Here is a 22,339-nt window from a genome sequence, read left to right as displayed (position 1 = left end):
CATCCTACAAATGAATATTTGCCCCCACTCTGTCCTCTTCAATTCCAACTTTCTCATATTATGATCTTTCCTACTTTTTAAAGCTCTACTCAAGCTTATTTATTTACTAATGTCATTCCACGCCATCTCTCCACTGACATCTCGGAACATACCACTTAGACAAACAGCTCGTCTCCTTTCTCCCAATTCTTCCCGGTCCAAGTTTGCAACATTTTTGTAACACAACTCTTTTGTCGGAAATCATCAAGAACAAATCGTGCTGCTTTCCTTTGAATCTTTTCCAGTTCTCGTATCAAGTAGTCCTGGTGCGTGTCCCATACACCAAAACCAGGGGCCTTACAAACACTTATACACCCTCTTCTTTACAACCCGTAAATACCCTCATAACCACTTGAAGAGATCTGTAACCTTTCTTTACAACCTTGTTAATGTGATTACCCCAATGATGATCATTCCTCATATTAACACCATATTAACCAAACTAGGTTTACATTTTCTTCACCAACCCAACACAAAATACCCAATCAGAAAAAATCAACTAGTGTAGTGGTACCCAGGTACCAAGTTATTTGAGCATTGCCCAGTGTGTTTAGGTAAAAATTGGCTGATAGGAAACATGTAGCCTACCTGTTCACTCAAAAGCTGACTCTCGTACTATCCGAGTACTGGTTTGTAATAATTTTGCAATCTACAATTCATGACAATAAGGACAATGAATAGAGACCAGTTATTTAGACATTTTCAAACTATCAACGGTTATGAACTTCATGTTGTTGGTCCGTATTGAACTGAGATAACATATAAATAATGCACAGGAGAGTTTTCCACCTATTCAATACTAAGTTGTATTTACAATGTTATTTACATTACATGGGACTAGTTTCAACCCTACTCGGGGTCATCATCAGCCAACAACATTTGGCTAAATCCTAAAACATGTTTCTAAGCAGTAAGAATCTTATGAATATATAATTTACAATATAATTTACAATATGGTGTGGTTGAATTAGGCAAGGGCTATGGCGCTCAAAATGTTGCAAATGAAAATGAAATATTACGTGTGACGTAGGTGAATAAAAAAAGTACACTAAACATGCTAAAACTTCTGGAATAAAAGTACAAATGAGGTGCTCTGTGTTGTAGGTTAAAAAAAAATTTAGTATGATTATAGACTCATGGAATTCAGTAGGTCCTGGTAATAAGTAACGGTTGTGGACCGAGTGCTATGGTACTAAGAATGAACACAATGTAAACTGACACATATATAAAAATATACAAGTATGTGCAATGTTTGAGTAACAAAATGTATAGTTGATACTCTCTAGAATAAGAGTCAACTATACACTGTATCAACTTAAGCAGAGAATTTGGCACTTGGTGTATTAAGTAACCAAGCCATGTTGATTGGGCTGCATGGTTGATTGTTGGAGTTGTGCAGAATGTGAAGTTCTTGAATTCTTGTTGAGAAGAAAGTAGACACTGCACTTGGCGATATTAATTGGTGGAATTCTCATTTCGAAGCGGAAAACAAATTGGACCTATTAAAATTGAGAAAAGCCAGTAAAATGCAAAGTACACGGAAAGAGGAAAAGATTACCACAAAGCGAATGAACACTCACCTCGCGGTGCCGTGTGTGTAGCTTAGCTGATAGTGAGCGACTGGTGGTGGAAGGAGAAATATGGGTGGAGGGGAGGGCAGGCATATCCGGTTTGGGTAGAGTGTGGAGGTGGCTTCTCAACAAGAATTCAAAAACTTCACATTCTGCACAACTCCAACAATCAACCATGCAGCCCAATCAACATGACTTGGTTACTTAATACACCAAGTGCCAAATTCTCTATCCTTTCTACAATCTCACTGAAGTTATTTTTCATCCTTTTTTGGATGAGTTCCACTACCTTGTAGATTGTCAACACTTTGTCCTCTCCTTTTTCTTCTGGCACTCCATATATAAATAAGTATTTCTTCCTGCGTTCTTGGCAATTGCCTTCTATTTCTGCCTTCAGCTTCACCACCTCTTCCTCCATATCCTTTATTTTCTCCTTGAGTGACGCAATTTCTCTCTCCTTGATTCCTACTTAAGTCCTTGTTTCGTCTGTTTTTCCCTGTATCCATCACCTCATATTCTCAAATTCTTTCACTTGTTCCTTCATCATATTTTTAATTTGCTCAAATGGGCATACTTCTTCCACAACCTCCCTAACCACCCTCCGTATTACCTCCAGATCTTCCCAGCTCATGTTGCCATTGGGAGTCGGTCCAGAGTTTACTTCCACACCCCCTATGACTAGCAGTAGCATAATCACCGTTGCCACCAATATCATCTCACATTTCAATCTTGACTCCACTTTACCTCCTTCACGCCTGGCTGTTTCCTTCTTCCCTTGCCCCTGCCAACTTGCGATAACTGCCCGATATTGATCCACACCAATCATCTTCCTCTTCACTCCCGTCTTCCCTCTTCCATGCACCGCTCGCACTCCAATCCCCCTCTACCAGCACACCCGACTCAGCACGTCTACTCCTGCCGACTGTCTAGGCAAGACTGTGACATTATATTTGTTATGCGTAACTGAACTGTGAAAATGATATTTCTGATACAATAATAATAAACAAAACAATATATATATTTTAACCCTCAATTTAGGTGTTTAGAAAAGGTTGGTTGTGATGTAAACAAAAACAAAAAAAGAAAGAAATAACATAAATTAACATCCTCAAAGCACAGAGATAAATTTTTAGCTAGACAAAGGTGGTGGGGCAGAGAAGCAAGCACAAAGGGGAAAGGGAAAAACATATATTGCCGGGAACACATGTAAGCACTGTATCATCAGGTATGACTGATACTGTGTGTAACGGATAAGCAGGTACCCAAGCTTTTGGATATCTGTACCTGATGTAATAGGTATCGGGTTATTCTTGTTTTAGGTGACTATGGTAATGGGTACTTGGATAACTGGATCTGAAGCTTTTGTGCAGCTGGTTAACAGAATGAAGGGATTGTGAAGAGCACGAAGAGGTAATTCACCAGAAAAATTACAGAGAAATAATTATGACTGAAAAAGCCATATAGAGTTTGAGAAAATATGTCTCTGATGGGTATCTATGAAGAAGAAAAGGCATTCTCTTTCTATTCTTCTTATGCCTTTTATATTCACTCCCAAAGTTCCTGTAGGTGGAAACTCCTCTATCAACCTCTATTCACAGCTAGTACAGCCTGCGTCAGATAACTTGAGCTACTTACAATGTAGTGCTGAAGTTGGGCGAGTTCATAATGTCACAGACTGCTCAATAGGATGGAAGAGTAGATATTCACTGTCTACAAACGTTAACCCCTAGTGTTTTTTTCAATGTCATCCAGCATACACAACATCAAACACTAATTAATCAGGCCAAAAGCTCCCAACAACTACCGTAGAACAATCACTTCAATACAACTCTTTCGAACAGTAATGACCATATATATTGTAAATAATAGCTAATTATAGTAACTACCAATGCCATTACAATGAGCCTGGAACAGTGCTTCATGTTCTCATTCTCTGCTTCACAGAGATAACATCATGCATTATTGAATGGCCAAAAAAGCAATATAGACACTTCTTATATCTAAGTTGTTGTACGTTAAAATAAAACACCATATTTACCCACATAATCTTTCCTTCTGAAGTAATTTTCCCACCCTTAATTTTGAAATGGAAATTTGGGGAAATATATAAATTCACATATTTTTTCCACCATGATTATGTAGAATTTTTCTGTCATCAGTGTGCTGTCCAATTATTTCTTGGAAAATGTGCAGTCGTGGAAACATTAGGGCTATGACTAGACACAATGTTTTATACTGTACATAACATTCATTCATTGAATAATGCAAGAAGTGTGCAAATAGTTGTAATATGCTGTTCTTTGATACTACAGAAGTTATCATGCAATATCGAAGTACAAAGCCGTCCTCAAGGTCACAGCATCGACAAATGGATCGTGGCCCACAATCTTCAGGCAAAGGGTGCAATTTTTAGTGGCTACATATACATTAGGTAATGTAGTGTTCGAGCAACCAAGTCGACTGTCAGTTATTTGATGTATCTAGCACTTTCTCTGCTGTTTCTGGTCACTACTTCATCTGACAACTAATAACGAAACAATCACCTTTGATGTTTTGCTTAATTCCATCATTACATTTCAAAATATTTTACAGTATTTATTTGAAAATGCACAATGGTCCACACAGAAGCCCTATAAAAAAAAAAAGTAATTACATTAAAACTACATAGTGTAGTCTATGCATTCCAAAACGTGTGTCAATTAATGCATAGATAACTGCGTTATTTAACATACAGTCTAGCTAGCGTGGATGGACTTTCATTTCCATAAAATACTGTTCTGTTTACCAATGCCTGCCTAACAGAACCCCTATTGTTGCAATGGCCAGTCATCACTTTGTGTACGGTAACTGAGAAGTGCAAGTGGCAATACTGCAGTAACGAGACTACACGGCGTAAGCAATGCTAATATGCTAGTAATAACCAAGCGGCAGGCACGCACTTATTCTATAACGAAACCTTTCTCTGTACTAATTATTTTTACATACATAAGTGAACAGTGGTTAACAGTAGGTACAGAAAATGGGAGTTAAAGCACATAGTTAAATTAACAGTGATGGAGTTAACAGAAAATGATGACAATTGTGCTGCAGCATTGAGTTTTGTGTAGAGACATCACATATATGCTCCTGGCATAATAAAGAAGACAGTTGCAGTGTGCCAAGAAGATGCCCTTATCCATATTGCTTTGGGGAACAAAATCAGGCCAGTATGCAGAAATTGGAAAAAAAACTCTTAAAATATGTAACTGGATTAAGAAGCGACAGCTATACGGTTTCACATGAAATGCTACAATTAAAGGTGTGAAGGTACACAATAACACAAAATAGAAATCACAAAGTTTAAAACAGGGAATGGCTGCATAGATTCATGAAGAGGAACATCTGTATGCCAGTGACTGCCAAAGGACTATACTGAAAAAGTGGTAGAATTTAATAGGCATTTTAGATTCAAAATTAAATTTGCATATTTTTTCCCTCCCCACTTGTTTGAAGTTAAAAATTGCTAAAAGCGTGGGAAAATTATGCAAGTAATTATGGTAGGTTAATTGTGCTTGATATTTTACTCAAAATCCTGATCAAGAAAATCAATCAATCAATCAATCAATCAATCAATCAATCAATCAATCAATCAATCAATCAATCAATCAACAAACACTGATCTGCATTTAGGACTGTTGCCCATTTGGCAGATTCCCAATCAATTGCTTGCCTAGTCTTTTCTTAAATGATTTCAAAGAACTTTGAAATTTATCAAACATTTCCCTTGATAAATAATTCTGTCTTGAACTTCAACACTCGCCCAGTAGGCCTACTCCCATATCCTTCTTCGGTTCATGTCTTGCCTATCTTTATTTTAGGTTTTGTTCGAAAACTCTGCAGTAGTGATGGGCAGTCTGAGACGAGGTCTCGAGATTTCTCGAGACTAGCGCGGGCACTATTTCTCGAGAGCCTTGTCCCCGCATTGTGCGGCGAACAGCGTGTTGTAGGCCTACAGGTAGTTGAAGCTGAATGTTGTTTGTGCCGAGTATGCGAATAGCCAACCAGGGGCCTTCTCAATTTCGTAAATAAGTGTCAACAAGCAACTAGGGCGTTCATTTCTACCCAAGTCTATTTTGACGCAGTATAACATAATTATAAAGGATATGCATTCTGGCATTGTATGCACTGGTAGGCATACGAATGAGGGGTTTAAGTACAGAACCTGGCAGCTACTGTAGGTACACGTACCTGGATACTAGAGGCATGCATTATTCGAACTCAAGACGAGGCAAGGTGCGCCTTGCTACATATGTAACCACCATTACGCATGAGTGGAATATGTAATCTAAAGTGCTTCAGTTTGCTCCAATTCTTTCGATAGGTAGGTGTACATCGTTATCAGACCCCACATTCCACAACATATGACCACTGCTTGTGTTTACCGATATTTTGGTGACAAAGGAAATAATTCCTTACAATGTTATAGAGTATTCGCATCATTAAAAAAAAATTTACAAAGACTTCGATACATGGCGGTGCAATGTGAAATTGTGTCTAGTTGTACGCGACAACTTTAGACAGTGTCCAAAACGCAATGTAAGTCATGGATGTCGGTTATTTTTAAGAGATGTCACAAAGCACAGCCCACTGTGTTGCTTATTCAACAGAAGTAAAATACGCCGGCAGAAATACTTCTGGGATGATCCGGCACTTACAAACGCATAATATCAATGAAGAGGAATACGCACAGAACACCTCCGGCCCGATCTGAATCACAAGTAGCTACCCTGCCGACAACGATTGTGAGGAATCCAGGTAGGTGTACATTCTAATAACAGTTATTAACAAATTACACAGGTTATTCAGCTAAGAAGTCCACCTGACATAACTCGTAAACAGTCTTCACTTTCGTCTGTATTAAGGAGCTCATAGTTCAACATGCAGTGCCTTCCTAGGCTTTTGACAAAATTTATCATCACACACTGCTGATGATAACTATCAAGCTTAGATTCGTATTTACTGGGACATCGCACAGCTTGCAGCACACAAGAATCTGTCTCGAGAGCGTTACCCATCACCCCTCGGGCATTTTAGATTTCACGTTCCACTCATGTGCAGTGGGGGTTGCATATGTAGGCAAGCATATCTTCCCCATCTCAGATTCGAATAATGCACGCCTCTAGTATCCAAGTAAGTGTACATCCTATCTACAGCTATTCACAAATTATGTATGGTTATTCAGCTAAGATGTCCACTACAAATAAGCCGTGAACAGTTTAAGATACTGACATTCTGTTTTCACTTTCGTTAATGGTATTAAGGGGTTCATCGTTGAACATACAGTACTTTTCCAGGCTTTTGACAAAATGTATTGGCTCACACGTTTTCATGTAGGAATATTATTTCACGCAATTACTGCCAATGATATGTTATAAAATTTACAGTCGTAGTTACTGGTACGTCGCACAGCTTGCACTACAGGAGGATCGGTCTCGAGATTCTCGCGAGAATCTAGAGATCTGCGACGTCAGTCTCGAGAGTCTCGAGCGAGAGCGTTGCCCATCACTACTCTGCAGACCTTCAAATTTCTTCTTTAAAGGGTCAAGTAAGATCCCCAATTCTTATAAATCCTTTTCCAACTCTGTGAACCAGACCCCTTTAGTTTTCTTATTCAGAAAGTAGGCAAAGATTTGACTTTATTAATATGTACATCTTTTAATTAAAATCTGAATGTGAATCTTACTAATTTCTAGGTGAGCTAGTAATACATTCAATTTATTTTGTGTTCTTGTACCCTTTTCTTGATGACTTGTTCATAATGGTCGTATTTTGTCCTTATCCGCAAATCTGGATGTCTGAAACTGATACATGATCTTACTCAATGATTTATACTATATAATAATGCCTTTTACCCATGAAAAGTCCAAACCTAATATATCATCTCGCTCAGTACAACTTATGTCACCGCCTGTGGTTTTTCATTAGGCTACTGTCTTTCCCAAACATAACATACACTAGGTGATGGTACTTCTTCCCATTTATTGTTTGGTCTTTAATTTTTGTGTTTATAATCTATTCTAGTTAACTTTTACATCTAAGGTGTTGGTCTTATAATTGAGCTTGAACCTAAGTAAATTGAAATCTAGATCCATAAATTCATTCTTTCATTTTCTTTCTGTTCACGTTTTGCCTGTTGTGAATGCAATCTTCATTTTTCTACCTGTTCTGTTACCGTTTTTTCATGTTTTGCTGTTTTTTGTCCTTTGATAATGTAACCATGCATTATTTTAAGGTTGGGGTTTTGCTTTTTCAGGTGGGGTTGTTGTAAAGCGATGATGGCAGCTGACGTTGAATTCTTATTTTACAGTCTGAATCTCTATTATCATTTATCTGATTGAATATAATAAATTATTTATTCAAATTCCATTACTGATTTATTGTTGATTTAATTCTGCAATTTTGCTGAGTTTTACCTTCTATATTAACTGGACTTTGTTCAGATTCCAATTTTTTTTCGGTTCATGACAGTGAACGAACTACATCATTATTCATAAATAGTGAAGTAGATTTTACATTTCTTCTGAAGGTGTGAAAAGAAAGGCATAATTTTAATTTACTTTTAATTTAATTACTTTTTATTTTGACATGAGATCTCAATCTTATTTTGTCAAGACCAACTGTAAATTCATTTTATTTTAAATCAATTAAATTTTACCTTCTCCTTAACCCCTTCGGTGGCGGGTTTTGGGAGATCTCCTGTGCCAGAAAAGTGAGGTTTTTCGGAGGAAATTATTTATTTTTAGGAAGCAAGGAATGAGTAACAATTATTAAGGGAACACATTCATATATTATTCAAGGTTAATAAAATCTTACTTTACACTCTATTAACACTTTTTTACAGTAGGCCTGTGATATAGTTTCATAAAAATCATAAAACACTGGTGTTTTGAGTAGGACCTATACTGTACTGTGAGCAATACATTCTTATTTCATGCTTTTGTATTATTCCCATCAGCAACACTAACGCAATCAATTGCCAAATTTTGTAAGAGTTTATTTTTTCCAAAACTGTGCCCTTCCATGCGGAGATTTATTTACAAGTTTTTCAATGCAATTTTAGAATAGGGCCAACGAATTTTTTCGGGCACTGTCAAATTTACAATTTCATCTGTTACAATCAGTTCAAAACAGTCAATCGCACTCACCTCTGATAATCCTCACACCAGGATTTGCCGTAAATGGAATAATATTAGGTCGCGCACTATCCCCAGGCTTACACATTTTCCAAACGAATGTATATTCAACATCTACCATCACCTTAGGTTCTGACGTAATACCTTCTTCACTTTCACTACAATTACTGAGGTCATCATCTGAAGAATCAATAGTACCATTATAGCTACTATCAGAAATACTAATGTCACTTAGAGATTCATCTTTGATGTAGTTCCTTATTTTGTCTTCAGACAAACTTCTCTTCCGTTTCGCGCTCGCCATTTCTGTTTACCTCGTCAGCTGGCCAGAGGTTGTATATGTAAAGTAGAAAAGATAAGACATATTTTAGGCCAGACGCTTCATGAATACAGCTGGAAATCCTCCCGCCATTTGTTGAGAATGCTTGAAAACATTTTCCAAAGCGATTAGAGCACCCGAGAAATTATTGGGCGATCGCGAAATGAACACTGCAGCTAAACGAGAATTTCTCGGGCGGTGACGTTATGGGCAGGCGTGCGCCACCCGAGAATTTCTCGGGCGTGCCACTGAAGGGGTTAAATCAGTGTTTTCACTTTTCAGTCACTATATAATCTATTTATTCCAACATCACTTACATTGCTTGATTTTATCGTTCTATTTTTTATCCACATGACTTCTGTTTTTTTGCTTCCATTTCCTTTGGCATTTTTGGGACATAGACCGAGGTGGTGGTGGTGGTGGTGGTGGTGATTATTGTTTTAAGAGGAAGTACAACTAGGCAACCATCCATAGACCGAGGTAAGTGATTATTTTGCTTGTTTTATCGTATCTTTGTTTGTGTTTACGTTGTGCTGGTCTTGCAAATTATGCTAAAACTGAGCACGGATTTATTTTACAGTATATGGCGGACATTGGACAGATCAATAGTGATGCAGTCCATCTGACTTCCTGAATCTAAAATATCTGCTATATCTTGTTGGAATCCTACAAGTTGAGCCTCACTGGAATAACCTTGCTGAACCCTGAACTGCCTTCTATCAAATCAGTTAGTAATTTCACAAATGTGTCTAATATAATGAGAAAGAATGCTTTCCTGGAGCTTACAAGCAACACATGTCAAGCTGACTGGGCTGTAAGTATTCACTTTATGTTATTCACCCTTTCCCTTTTGCAGTAGGGCTACTACAGCAGCCCTCCAATGATTTGGTAAAGTTGCTTCATGCAAACAGTAATCAAATATTTCAGATACAGCACTACATCCCGACCCATTGCCTTTAGGATGAAGGGTTATCATAATGTTCTAATTATTACCCAGAAGTTATGGTATATTGATGAAATTTTGTCAGTGTTATCAATGCTCCTTGAGTGCATGATGCTACGAAAATCAACTCATTGCATCCTTTCTTTCTTTTACAGTTACTGCCAGAAGTGAGAAGTGTAAGATGGAGAAGATTGACGCTCGCAGCCTGATGAAGGTCCTGCATTTGAAGGGTAATAATGCTCGAAAAATTCGTGATGAGATGGTGGCAGTTTATGGAAATGACTGCCCATATTATGACACTATTGTGAGGTGGAAAAGGAATTTCCAAACTGGTCACACGTCCCTCACAGACGAGCCAAGATCTGGCAGACCACCACTGATGGACGATGCGGCCACAGTGAAGAAACTGGAATGTTTAATCCCGGAAGACAGATGATCAACCATCCAAATGATCATGAATGAAACTCTACTCATTTATGGTAGAGTGTGTAAAATTATTCATAATGAACTGCACGGTGGGTTGCACGTTTGCTAACCCCTTTCCAGAGAGAAATACAACGTGACCTTTCACAACAGCTGTTGACGCCGTTGGAACAGGATGAAGAGGACATTTTTGATCGTCTGGTAACTGTGGATGAATGTTGGATCTATCATTATGAGCAGAGACTGATTCCTCTCCCCACAAAAAGGGCAAAAGTCAGCAGAGAAGGTCATGCTCTCAGTTTTTTGGGATTGTTGTGGAGTCATCCTCACAGATTACCTTGAAAAGGATAAAACCATCACTGGTGCATCAGCAATCTTCTGAACAAGTTGCGAAAAGCTCTGATTCAGAAAGGCAGTGGTATGGTCTCCAGGGATGTTCGTCTCCTAGCTGACAATGCCACAGCTCAATTGTCTCAAATTGCAATTGACAAAACAAGGGCCTGTGGCATTGAAGTCTTGCAGCATCCGCCTTATTCTCCCGGTCTCGCACCAAGCGACTTTTCGTAATTCCCAGAAGTGAAAAATCCGTTACGGGGTCGCCAATCTGACAACACAGATGATGTCACTCATGAAGTGGAAGAGTAGTTTAAGGCGCAATCTGTGCACTTCTACAATAACGGTATTCGGAAGGTCAAGAAACGCAGGGAAAAATGTGTAACTCTGGATGGTGACTACATAGAGAAGAGTTAAGAACTAAAAATCAAAACAAACTTCCTATAAATTTTTTTGTGATAATTAAAACTTTACAATACCCCTTGTATATCCCGAGAAATCTTATCTATCCCAGCTGCTTTTCTAGCTTTCAAATTTTGTATATTTTTGCAAATAATTTTACTCATTATACATTTACCTCGTCCAGCTCCCGCTAGGTTGGAATGTTTATGGCATCTTTCTATCTTCTATCCAACTGCTATTGTTCCTCCTTAACTGTGTTTCAAACCAGGTTTCTTCAAATTACGTATCTTCTTCATAGTACCGTATCAGGTTCCCCTGACGTTGGCGATCACTGTGGAGAAAGCAGTACGATCACTTGCTAGGTGGAAAAGTCTTTCAACACTGTGAATTCCAGTCCATTCTTTGATGTTTCCAAGCCATGATGTTCGCCTCCTCCCGACACCTCTTCGACCCTGTATTTTGCCTTGTACAATCCGCTGTAAGATGAGGTAACGGTCATTTCTAAGGATGTGGCCAAGGCAAGAGATCTTCCAGAGTTTTATTGTTTGAACGAGTTCCCGACAATTCTTAATCAATTTCAACCACCTCAGTCTGGGCCTCCGTTATCTGCTTCAGCATCCTTACCTCTTCCATCCTTTTAACATGTGCAAACCATCGAAGTTTATCCATCTTCATTCTGTCAAAGTTTTTCCACTCCAATTTGCTTCCTGATGTCTTCATTTCTTACTCTATCCTTTCTTGTCTTTCCTATCATATTACTTAAAACTTAATTCCAATGGCCTGAATTTAATTCTCCTGTTTTCTGTTGGTGTTCAGGTCTCTGCCACATGTCAGTATTGGGCAGTAGAACAACTTATACATCACCTGTTTACACTTCATTGGTACTTCTTTCTTTCACATCCGGATTCTCACGCTCCGGTAGAATGCATATCCCTGATGAATCCTTTGACTGATCACAATGTCCAGCCCTGCATCATCCTCAGCACTTGAAGGTCTACATAACTTACAAGGTTTTGACCCTTTAATTTTATGATTTCTTTCCCTTCCCTTTCTCCTCTAGACAACACCACTGTCTGTGTGATGTAATCCGGTGTAACTGGTGAGTGACCCGACTGCCAGACTGATCTCATTAAATATGAAATATTTCCTATAATTTTCTGAAAAATATAAATGTAAGTTCTGTCATGTTTGTTCTTTATCTTTATGTACGTACATGACTGAAATTTCTATTCAGTAATGAATTACAATCATTGAAGAAGTGGCCTGAGTTACCCCATGCTTTACGGTAATCTCAGACACCATATGTGACCCATTACGCGGAAAGGGACCTAAAGTTAGATTTTCTTTTTTGAGATTTTTGTGGTTCTAAAACTGGCATAAGATACCGAGCACATTAAAAAAAAAAAAGAGAGAGAGACAGAGAAAGTTCATGCTTCCGGGTGCAATACTTCAAAGATCTTAATTACTGAATGTTGCTATTTAGGAAACTGTATTTTGAAGAAAACACAATTATAGTTTTCAGTAATTTTCTTCCGAATTGTACAAGTTTTCATGTCACTGTGTGGTGAAGCCTCAAACTGCTTCATAATTTTGTTTGTTGAGAAGACCAATAGGTAGCGCAAGAAGTGAAAACATGGAAATGTAACTTTCACAACACAGACCTTTTGTTCAGTTTTGCTGTAAAATTTTCATTGCTGACTGAGTCCCCTTCCATGCAACGAGTCACATATAAATAACTCAAGAAACAACATTTTCTCCGACCACCATCACTCTCGTCATTGATGTCCCACTCCAGTCGCCCGGGTGTGGTTAACAAGCCTCCTCCACTATTTTCGTCCTTCCACTTTTCCTGCTCCATTTCTTCTGCCACATCCAATCCAGCTTCTCTAATGTCCTTCCAAATCTGATCCATCCACCTTCTTCTCGGTCTTCCTACTGGTCTCTTTCGTTCATATCGCTCCTGCAGGGATTTAGTTGTTTTCAGATGTTTGAATTATTAAAATAAGTTACCTTAAATGACGTTAATTACCATGTTTCTATATCTGATATAAGTTATATCAGAAAACCAAGTGACCAATAATTAGCAACAGTAACATTTTGTTCTGGCACTTACACGCATTCTCTTTTGCTCGAGGTGCTACTGATAAGTTAGTTACAATAATACTGGGTGTGACGTGAATTCTCTTCTGTGCTATATTTTGTGTATTTGTGAGCTTGTTTATTTCAAAATGAATGAAGCCAGTGAGTTAGTTGGAAAGCAATTAAATTTTGAGACCAGAGTTCGTGCCAAGAGTTTAGGACCACTGCGACCTGATATGATTATTGTGCAGCAGACGGAAAAAAAAAAAAAAAAAAAAACTGGAATTTCAACAGAAAATTTAATAGTGGTATGTATGCTAAAGCAAAATGGTTATGTGGATGCGAATGGAGAAATTTTTTTTTTTTTTTTTTTTGGCTTTCCTTACATTCTATTCGTTGGTGAAGATGCGTGGAGCACAACAGGTGTCAAAGATTGAACAAAAAACTGAAAACACACAGTGAATCGCAAAAACATTTAAACAACGAAATGGATCTCGCACTTAAGGTGAGCTGGACATGGATGCAACTTAATAGGGGGTACAGACTTTCACTTCGTAAACAGCATGAACAGGTCAACTAAAATAGATATGTTTTATCTCGTCTGATTGATTGTGTAAAATTCTGCGGTGTGTTTGAACTTGCGCTCCACGGCCGTGATGAATCAACCGATTCAAACAATCCTGGAATATTTCGCGATTTAGTTGACTTTGTAGCTAGCTTGGATATCGCAATGAAAGAACATTTAGAATCTGCAACAGTTTTTAAGGGTACGTTGAAGACGATACAGAACGATATACTAGATGCTATGCTCGAAGTATGTCATACTTTTATAATGAAAGAAATTAGTGCTGCTAATTACTCAGCCATCCAAGCAGATGAAACAAACGACAATGCAACAAAAATGCAGGTGGTGCTTATATTTCGCTATCATATGAATGGCGAAATACATGGGCGGTTTTGGAGTTTCTTTCTGGCATCCAGTCATACAGCTGAAGGTATAAACTCTGTGAATTTTAGTGAACTAAGTAATTTGGATATTGACAAAACCCCTGAAAAACTAATTTGTCAAACATTTGATGGGGCTAGTGTAATGAGCGGTGTGCAGACTGGTGTACAAGCACGCATAAAGGAAGTATATAATAAACCTAATTTTGTTCATTATTATGCTCATGTAGGAAATTTGATTATGCAGAAAGCCACGTCCGATATAAAAGAAGTGAAGATATTTTTCAGTGATATTCAGGGAATTTCCTCCTTTTCCAGTCGCTCTAGTAAACGCATAGAACTACTAGATAGAGTTGTTGCGCCGTTTGCCAAAAGCAGCTCCAACGTGTTGGAACTTTCAGATTCGCATTGTCAATACAGTGTTTGAAAACAGAGACGTCCTGATTGAATGCTTCCAAACAATATGCGAAATAGAGACAGTTCAAAACACTGTAGGACAAGCTTCTGGATTTATCAGATTACTGAAGGACGCTGACTTCATATATTGGCTGAATTTCTTCCATATAGTGATGCCTCATGTCGATATACTGTTCTCCCAAATTCAGATGTGTAGTATTGACCCTGTCTTGGTATCTGAATTCCTAGTGAACTTTGTTTGTAACATCAGAAGCATTCGCTCTGATTTAGAGGAAACTAATGACTACGAAGCTCCAGTTCCTCCTAAGCGGCAGTGAACTTTCCGGCAACGAAAACGAATTGCTGCTTTGGAAACGTGATACTATATTACTACATGCAGAAGAAAGATTTCATTTCACAGGCCATTTAGCAGCTGCCAACTTTTTTTGGGTACCAGGTTTTGGAGAATTTTTGCACTCGCTTTCCGGAAAAAGATTTCGCATCAACCATAAACATGTACCTGAAAGTGAACAAAGCCAGGCTCAGGACTGAACTTGAAGTGTTATATTCCAGGGTAGACGTACGTGCGGCAGATGGTGCTGCGGCGCTTTTGCAACTTTTCCTGCGCAACAATATGCAAGACACGTTCAATGAATGCGTTGGGTTACTGAGCATCATTGTTACAATCCCGATGTCGACAGTGGAAAGTGAAAGGTGTTTGTCTACTCTAAATCGAATAAAGACCTTCTTGAGGAATACGATGAGCCAAGGCAGACTAACAGCTCTGGCGATGCTTTCAATTGAAACTAAAATAGTACGTTCGATTCCCGACTTCAACCAGCGAATTATCGAAGTATTTGCTCAAGCAAAAGATCGAAGAATGGACTTCATCTATAAAAAAGAAGGTTAGTGTATTCATTATTACTTGACTTGTAGGGGAACAGGTTATAAATTAAATGTGGATCAGTTTATCCCTGGCCATTTAGCTCAGTGAAATAACACTTGACCGGAAATGGAGAGGACACAGGTTAGTGTCCTGGTTCCTTTGCCCCCACCTTTCACTGTCTTTTTCCTTGGTGTTAATATCTGACTGGCACCAACTGTAAACGGGATAAGCTGATCTACAAGACAGTTGTTAGTGTATTTATTCAAATGCGCATTAGTGTTATATTTTGCAACCGATACCGTAAGGATCTACTTGACTGTTCATATTATTTTATAAGTTGTGCCCTGCCAGTTAATCTGGCCACAGGCCGCCACTGCTCAAGATTTTTTTTTTTTTTTTTTTTTTTTTTTTTTTTTTTTTTTTTTTTTATAAAATGTTTCAGTCACCACTCCCCACTTATACACTACTTTTACTCTCATTATACAAAATTTTTATCTTCTTAATTAATGATTATGGTTCATGTTTGTGGGCTACTCTAGTCACGTCCTAGTTCATGAACCATGGACAATGGCCGAGTGGCCTAGTAAGTGGTCCTGAGAGTCGGGATACCAGTTGCTATGGAATGGGAGTGGGCATCTCGGACATATTCTGAGTCCTGGCCCTCCTTGTGCTCAGGCAGCTAGGACTATAGAATTCACCGGTGGTCCATAACCCATTAGAAGAGAGATCCTCACTTGGACTATGTGCAAGTAGGGTAGCATCCTGCTTCATGAATTTCCCGAGCTCAGAACATTTTAAGCAAGCCTCGGACCTATGGGAGTAAGGGAGTTCCACTCCCATTTGACAGGCGAGGGACTCCTTGGAAACAACTTGGCAAACGAAATGGAATTCGATGGGGAGCTATCAATATTAATGGGGCTTATGGAAGAAAGAAAGTAGAACTGGCTGAGTCAGCAAAGAGGATGCATCTGGATGTGCTAGGAGTAAGTGATATTCGGGTAAGAGGAGATAACGAGGAAGAGATAGGAGTTTATAAAGTTTACTTGACGGGTGTTAGAAAGGGAAAGGCAGAGTCTGGGGTAGGGCTCTTTATCGGGAATACCATTGCACGCAACATAGTTTCTGTTAGGCACGTAAATAAGCGAATGATGTGGGTAGATATGTCGGGTGGAGGAATTAGGACTAGAATTGTGTCCGTGTATTCACCATGTGAGGGTGCAGATGAGGATGAAGTTGACAAGTTTTATGAAGCATTGAAAGACATCGTGGTCAGGGTCAACAGCAAGGATAGAATAGTGCTAATGGGCGATTTCAATGCGAGAGTTGGAAATAGAACTGAAGGATACAAAAGGGTGATTGGTAAATGTTGCGAAAATATGGAAGCTAATGGGAATGGGAAGCATTTGCTGGACTTCTGTGCTAGTATGGGTTGAGCTGTTACAAATATATTCTTCAAGCATAAGGCTATACACCGTTACACATGGGAGGCTAGGGGTACCAGATCCATAATAGATTACATCTTAACCAACTTCAAATTGAGGAAATCTGTTAGGAATGTACGAGTTTTCTGTGTATTTTTCGATGATACACACCACTATCTGATCTGTAGTGAATTAAGTATCTCTAGGCCTAGGGTAGAGAAAGTGAAATCTGTCTGCAAACGAATAAGGGTAGAAAATCTCCAGGACGAGGAAATTAGAAGTACATGGATATGATTAGTAAGAAGTTTCAAACAGTAGACAGTAAGGAGGTTCAGGATATAGAAAGTGAATGGGTGGCATACAGGGATGCTGTAGTAGAAACAGCAAGGGAATGCCTAGCAACAACTGTGTGTAAAGAAGGGAAAAGGCGACCATCTTGGTGGAATAATGAAGTGAGAGCAGCCTGTAAACGTAAAAAGAAGGCTTACCAGAAATGGCTCCAAACAAGGGCCGAGGCGGACAGGGATTTGTACGTAGATGAAAGAAACAGAGCGAAACAAATAGTTGTTGAATCCAAAAAGAAGTCATAGGAAGATTTTGGTAATAACCTGGAAAGGCTAGGTCAAGCAGCAGGGAAACGTTTTTGGACAGTAATAAAGCATCTTAGGAAGGGAGCGAAAAGGAAATGAACCGTGTTTTGAGTAATTCAGGTGAACTCATAATAGATCCCAGGGAATCACTGGAGAGGTGGAGGGAATATTTTGAACATCTTCTCAATGTAAAAGGAAATCATCCTGGTGGTGTTGCAAACAGCTAAGCTCATGGGGAGGAGGAAAATGATGTTGGTGAAATTATGCTTGAGGAAGTGGAAAGGATGGTAAATAAACTCCATTGTCATAAGGCAGCAGGAATAGATGAAATTAGACCTGAAATGGTGAAGTATAGTGGGAAGGCAGGGATGAAATGGCTTCATAGAGTAGTAAAATTAGCGTTGAGTGTTGGTAAGGTACCTTCAGATTGGACAAAGGCAGTAATTGCACCTATCTATAAGCAAGGGAACAGGAAGGATTGCAACAACTATCAAGGTATCTCATTGATTAGTATATCAGGTAAAGTATTCATTGGCATCTTGGAAAGGAGGGTGTGATCAGTCGTTGAGAGGAAGTTGGATGAAAACCAGTGTGGTTTCAGACCTCAGAGAGGCTGTCGGGGTCAGATTTTCATTAGCGTTAGGTAATTGAGAAATGCTACGAGAGGAATAGGCAATTGTGTTTATGTTTCGTAGATCTAGAGAAAGCATATGACAGGGTACCGAGGGAATAGATGTCCAATATACTGGGGGACTATGGAATTAAAGGAAGATTATTAAAATCAATCAAAGTATTTATGTTGACAATTGGGCTTCAGTGAGAATTGATGGTAGAATGAGTTCTTGGTTCAGGGTACTTACAGGGGTTAGACAAAGCTGTAATATTTCACCTTTGCTCTTCGTAGTTTACATGGATCATCTGCTGAAAGGTATAAAATGGCAGGGAGGGATTCAGTTAGGTGGAAATTTAGTAAGTAGTTTGGCGTATGTTGACGACTTGGTCTTAATGGCAGACTGTGCCGAAAGCCTACAGTCTAATATCTTGGAACTTGAAAATAGGTGCAATGAGTATGGTATGAAAATTAGCCTCTCGAAGACTAAATAGATGTCAGTAGGTGAGAAATTCAACAGAACTGAATGTCAGATTGGTGATACAAAGCTAGAACTGGTCGATAATTTCAAGTATTTAGGTTGTGTGTTCTCCCAAGATGGTAATATAGTAAGTGAGATTAAATCAAGGTGTAGTAAAGCTAATGCTGTGAGCTCGCAGTTGCGATCAGCAGTATTCTGTAAAAAGGAAGTCAGCTCCCAGATGAAACTCTCTTTACATCGGTCTATTTTCAGACCAACTTTGCTTTACGGGAGCGAAAGCTGGGTGGACTCAGGATATCTTATTCATAAGTTAGAAGTAACAGACATGAAAGTAGCAAGAATGATTGCTGGTACAAACATGTGGGAACAATGGCAGGAGGGTACTCGGAATGAGAAGATAAAGGCTAATTTAGGAATGAATTCGATGGATGAAGCTGTACGCATAAACCGGCTTCGGTGGTGGGGTCATGTGAGGCGAATGGAGGAAGATAGGTTACCTAAGAGAATAATGGACTCTGCTATGGAGGGTAAGAGAAGTAGAGGGAGACCAAGACGACGATGGTTAGACTCGGTTTCTAACGATTTAAAGATAAGAGGTATAGAACTAAATGAGGCCACAGCACTAGTTGCAAATCGAGGATTGTGGCGACGTTTAGTAAATTCTCAGAGGCTTGCAGACTGAACGCTGAAAGGCATAACAGTCTATAATGATAATGTATGTATGTATGTATGTAAAATTGAATAAGCATGAAGTTTCCTACTTATCTCATCTACCTGCATTTCCTTGCCGTCCTGCCTTCAGCTGAAATTCCTTCTCTTGGGCTGCTAAGTTCTTAATTTTCTTTAAACTCCTGTTAATCTTGGAGTGCTCTGATATGTGGTTTGTAGTAACACTTCAGTCAGGCCTTACATTCAATCATTTTCCTTTGAATCTGGAATTATTCTTCTCTCCTAATCGAGAGGTCTTCAGGAAATTCATAAATGAATCGCTCCATAACTTTTCTGAACTCTGATATTTGGTAAAGTCAGGAATGGTTTTTTTTTTTTTTTTTTTTTTTTTAGGACAACATCTCTACTTAGAGGACAAAGTCCTGCAGCTTTGAGGCCAAATTTCAGGCTAGCTTTGAACCTTTCATCCCCTATATCCTCCAAGGCCGCCTTGAAAACTCTGGGAAATCCTGTTTTGGGTAGGTATTATTATTATTATTATTATTATTATTATTATTATTATTATTATTATTATATTTATTATTGGAAGATGAAACACATGATGCATTAAGCACGACATCCGTCCTGAAGTAATGCGAGAGCGGTTTCCAGAGCGGAGATAAATGTCGTGGGAAAAGGGAGTGTGGTTTTTAGTGGGTAAGAATCTCCACACACTTGTCGAGTGCGGACCCTCACAAGAAAAAAAAAGTCATTATCATTATTATTATTATTATTATTATTATTATTATTATTATTATTATTATTCCATTCATTCAGTTGTTTCTTCCAAGACATTTTAAGTGGATGGAACAGTGCAACATTCAATGGCTCTGTTAGGTGAGTTGATTTGGTGGTACAAGGACAAATGATATGTATGTAGAGGCACATGTTTGTGTTGAAAATGTTTTCCTAATTTTATCATTTTTTAACAGTTATTTTGGTATATTTTAGTTATTTTAATTTTATTTCATCAATAATTTGACTAAATTTTATTTCCACTTTTCAGCAATAAGAGGTACCCTGTAAACCAATAACTTAGTTGATAGCATATTTGCAGTATAACAATGTTGTATTTTTGCAGAAGTATATAAATACATAAGTTATGCTTCTGCTTAAAACACATACAGTATTATACATTATATCAAAGCATGGAAGTTTGAAAAAATTGTATCAGCTGTCACTTTATCAAGCAGGGCTTAGCCTAAGTATATAATTTACATATCATCCTGAAAAAGACAGAGATACCATGAGTTCCATATTACTGGAGTCAGAGCTGTTCTCCTGTCAGACATTATATTACATTACAATACGCTGAGAATGCCCTCTCACTATCAACATTACTGACTGGGATCCATAAGGCCTTCACTGCAGCTTTCACAAAATGCTCATATTCTGGTTTCAGGGAAAGAAGAATGGCAATGACATCAATATCTCTACCTGCTCTACTAGTAACTAGATCCCTAAACAATGTGTATGGTTCAAGGTATTCTGAAGTTGAAAGTTTTCATAAAATGGGAATTTGCTTTTTTAGATGAGAGAATTCATAATTTTCTAAATCACCTTCCATTATACCTCTTGGATCAAAAAGTTTACCGAGAGAAGAAATGATAAACTTTCCTGTGTAAAACTCTATTAAGTGGTTCAACTTTTTCAGGCTTGTTCTGCCTACAGACTGAAACAAAGATGTTAAATGCTTCTGCATTTGCTTGGGTAGTTTGGAGAGTTTATCCGAGGTTGTCTCAAAAAAACAAGTCCTCTAGTAATTTAAAGCCCTTTGAGAGGTCACTAATCTTATATTTAAGTATACGATTTAATGGCATGTTGGAACTCTCTAATGTGAGCAGCAACTTGCAACATATTGAGCAATGTTCAACAAGAAAAATAGATAGGTAATGAATTTTTGTTACTTCATTTGGGGTCAAGGCTTTAAAATGGTTCACAGCAACACTCTTGTCTTCAATAGTTTCAACAAAGTCTACTAGATCATGAAGATATTCTCCAAGGTACTCAACATTTTTAAACCATAAGTTTCACCTGGTGATCACAGGAATAGGGAAGAGTTTAGCTTTAGTGGGTTCGTCTTCATATTTCCGATTCAAGAATTGAATGTATGCATGCTCTCTCTTTCGTGTATTAAGGAAGATGTGTTTTGCCTGTACAACACATTGGTTCAAAGCACTAAGTTCTGCGGCCCACACACTGCCCACCAAATTCAGTTTATGAGCCCAGCACTGCATGTGTACCAACCCTTTTGAAACTAGAACCCTAACTGTGTTTATACACTTGCCCATGTAACATGATGAATCTGAAGTTATATGAACTACATTCTGGTACTGAATTTTGAGTTTGTGAATTACACTCATAATTGCTTGAGAACATTCTGTAACATTAGCATTTGCAATAACTTCTGCTCCCCCTACAAATAACTTCTGAACTGTACTATCCCCCACAACTAGGCACTTTTATCAGAACACAAACACACATTGCCCTTTTTTATCAGTCATTTCATCATGAAGAATTAAAACTCTCATCTTTTACAGATTTTTTTAATCTTCTCTTCTCTCAAGGTGCGAAATCGTGCAGGGGGGGAGGGGGTATGGTTCCCCACCCCCCACTTAAATTGCCCGGGGGGAATCTTTCATTATACAGTAATGAGGAAAATGTATAACACATATATTACTGAAATGAATATTCTTGCTGTATAGTAATCGCCACGTAAGGTAATACCCCAGAAAGTAAATATCGCCGCCCGATGCTCTTCTTTTCTCTTTTTTGTAATGGCTGATCACTGCTGCCAACCTTCCTGGTTACATATTAAAATCACCAGACATAACCATAACAAACTAACCTCAATGTAAACATCGATAATGAATGTTTCCCTACCCTAGTAAATGATAAAAGTTAAGATAAAATAAATCAAGATATTCATAATTAAGTCGATTTCCACGCTCAAGGAGCTCAATTAAGGAAATAAACACTCTTGCACACTCAAATTAATGTCACATATATCTGTCTTTATTT

The 22,339-nt window shown here is 38.3% G+C and overlaps 1 protein-coding gene across 1 annotated transcript in view; it reads right to left on the bottom strand.

The window, feature by feature from the left end:
* Positions 1-22,339, bottom strand: part of LOC136877496 (ribonuclease P protein subunit p30) — a 286,160-nt gene that overhangs the window by 49,462 nt on the left and 214,359 nt on the right. The gene's annotated exons all lie outside the window — the stretch shown is intronic.

This window comes from Anabrus simplex, chromosome 7, assembly GCF_040414725.1.
Source record: "Anabrus simplex isolate iqAnaSimp1 chromosome 7, ASM4041472v1, whole genome shotgun sequence".
Lineage (NCBI taxonomy): Eukaryota > Metazoa > Arthropoda > Insecta > Orthoptera > Tettigoniidae > Anabrus > Anabrus simplex.
This window is presented reverse-complemented; position numbering and strand designations above follow the sequence as displayed.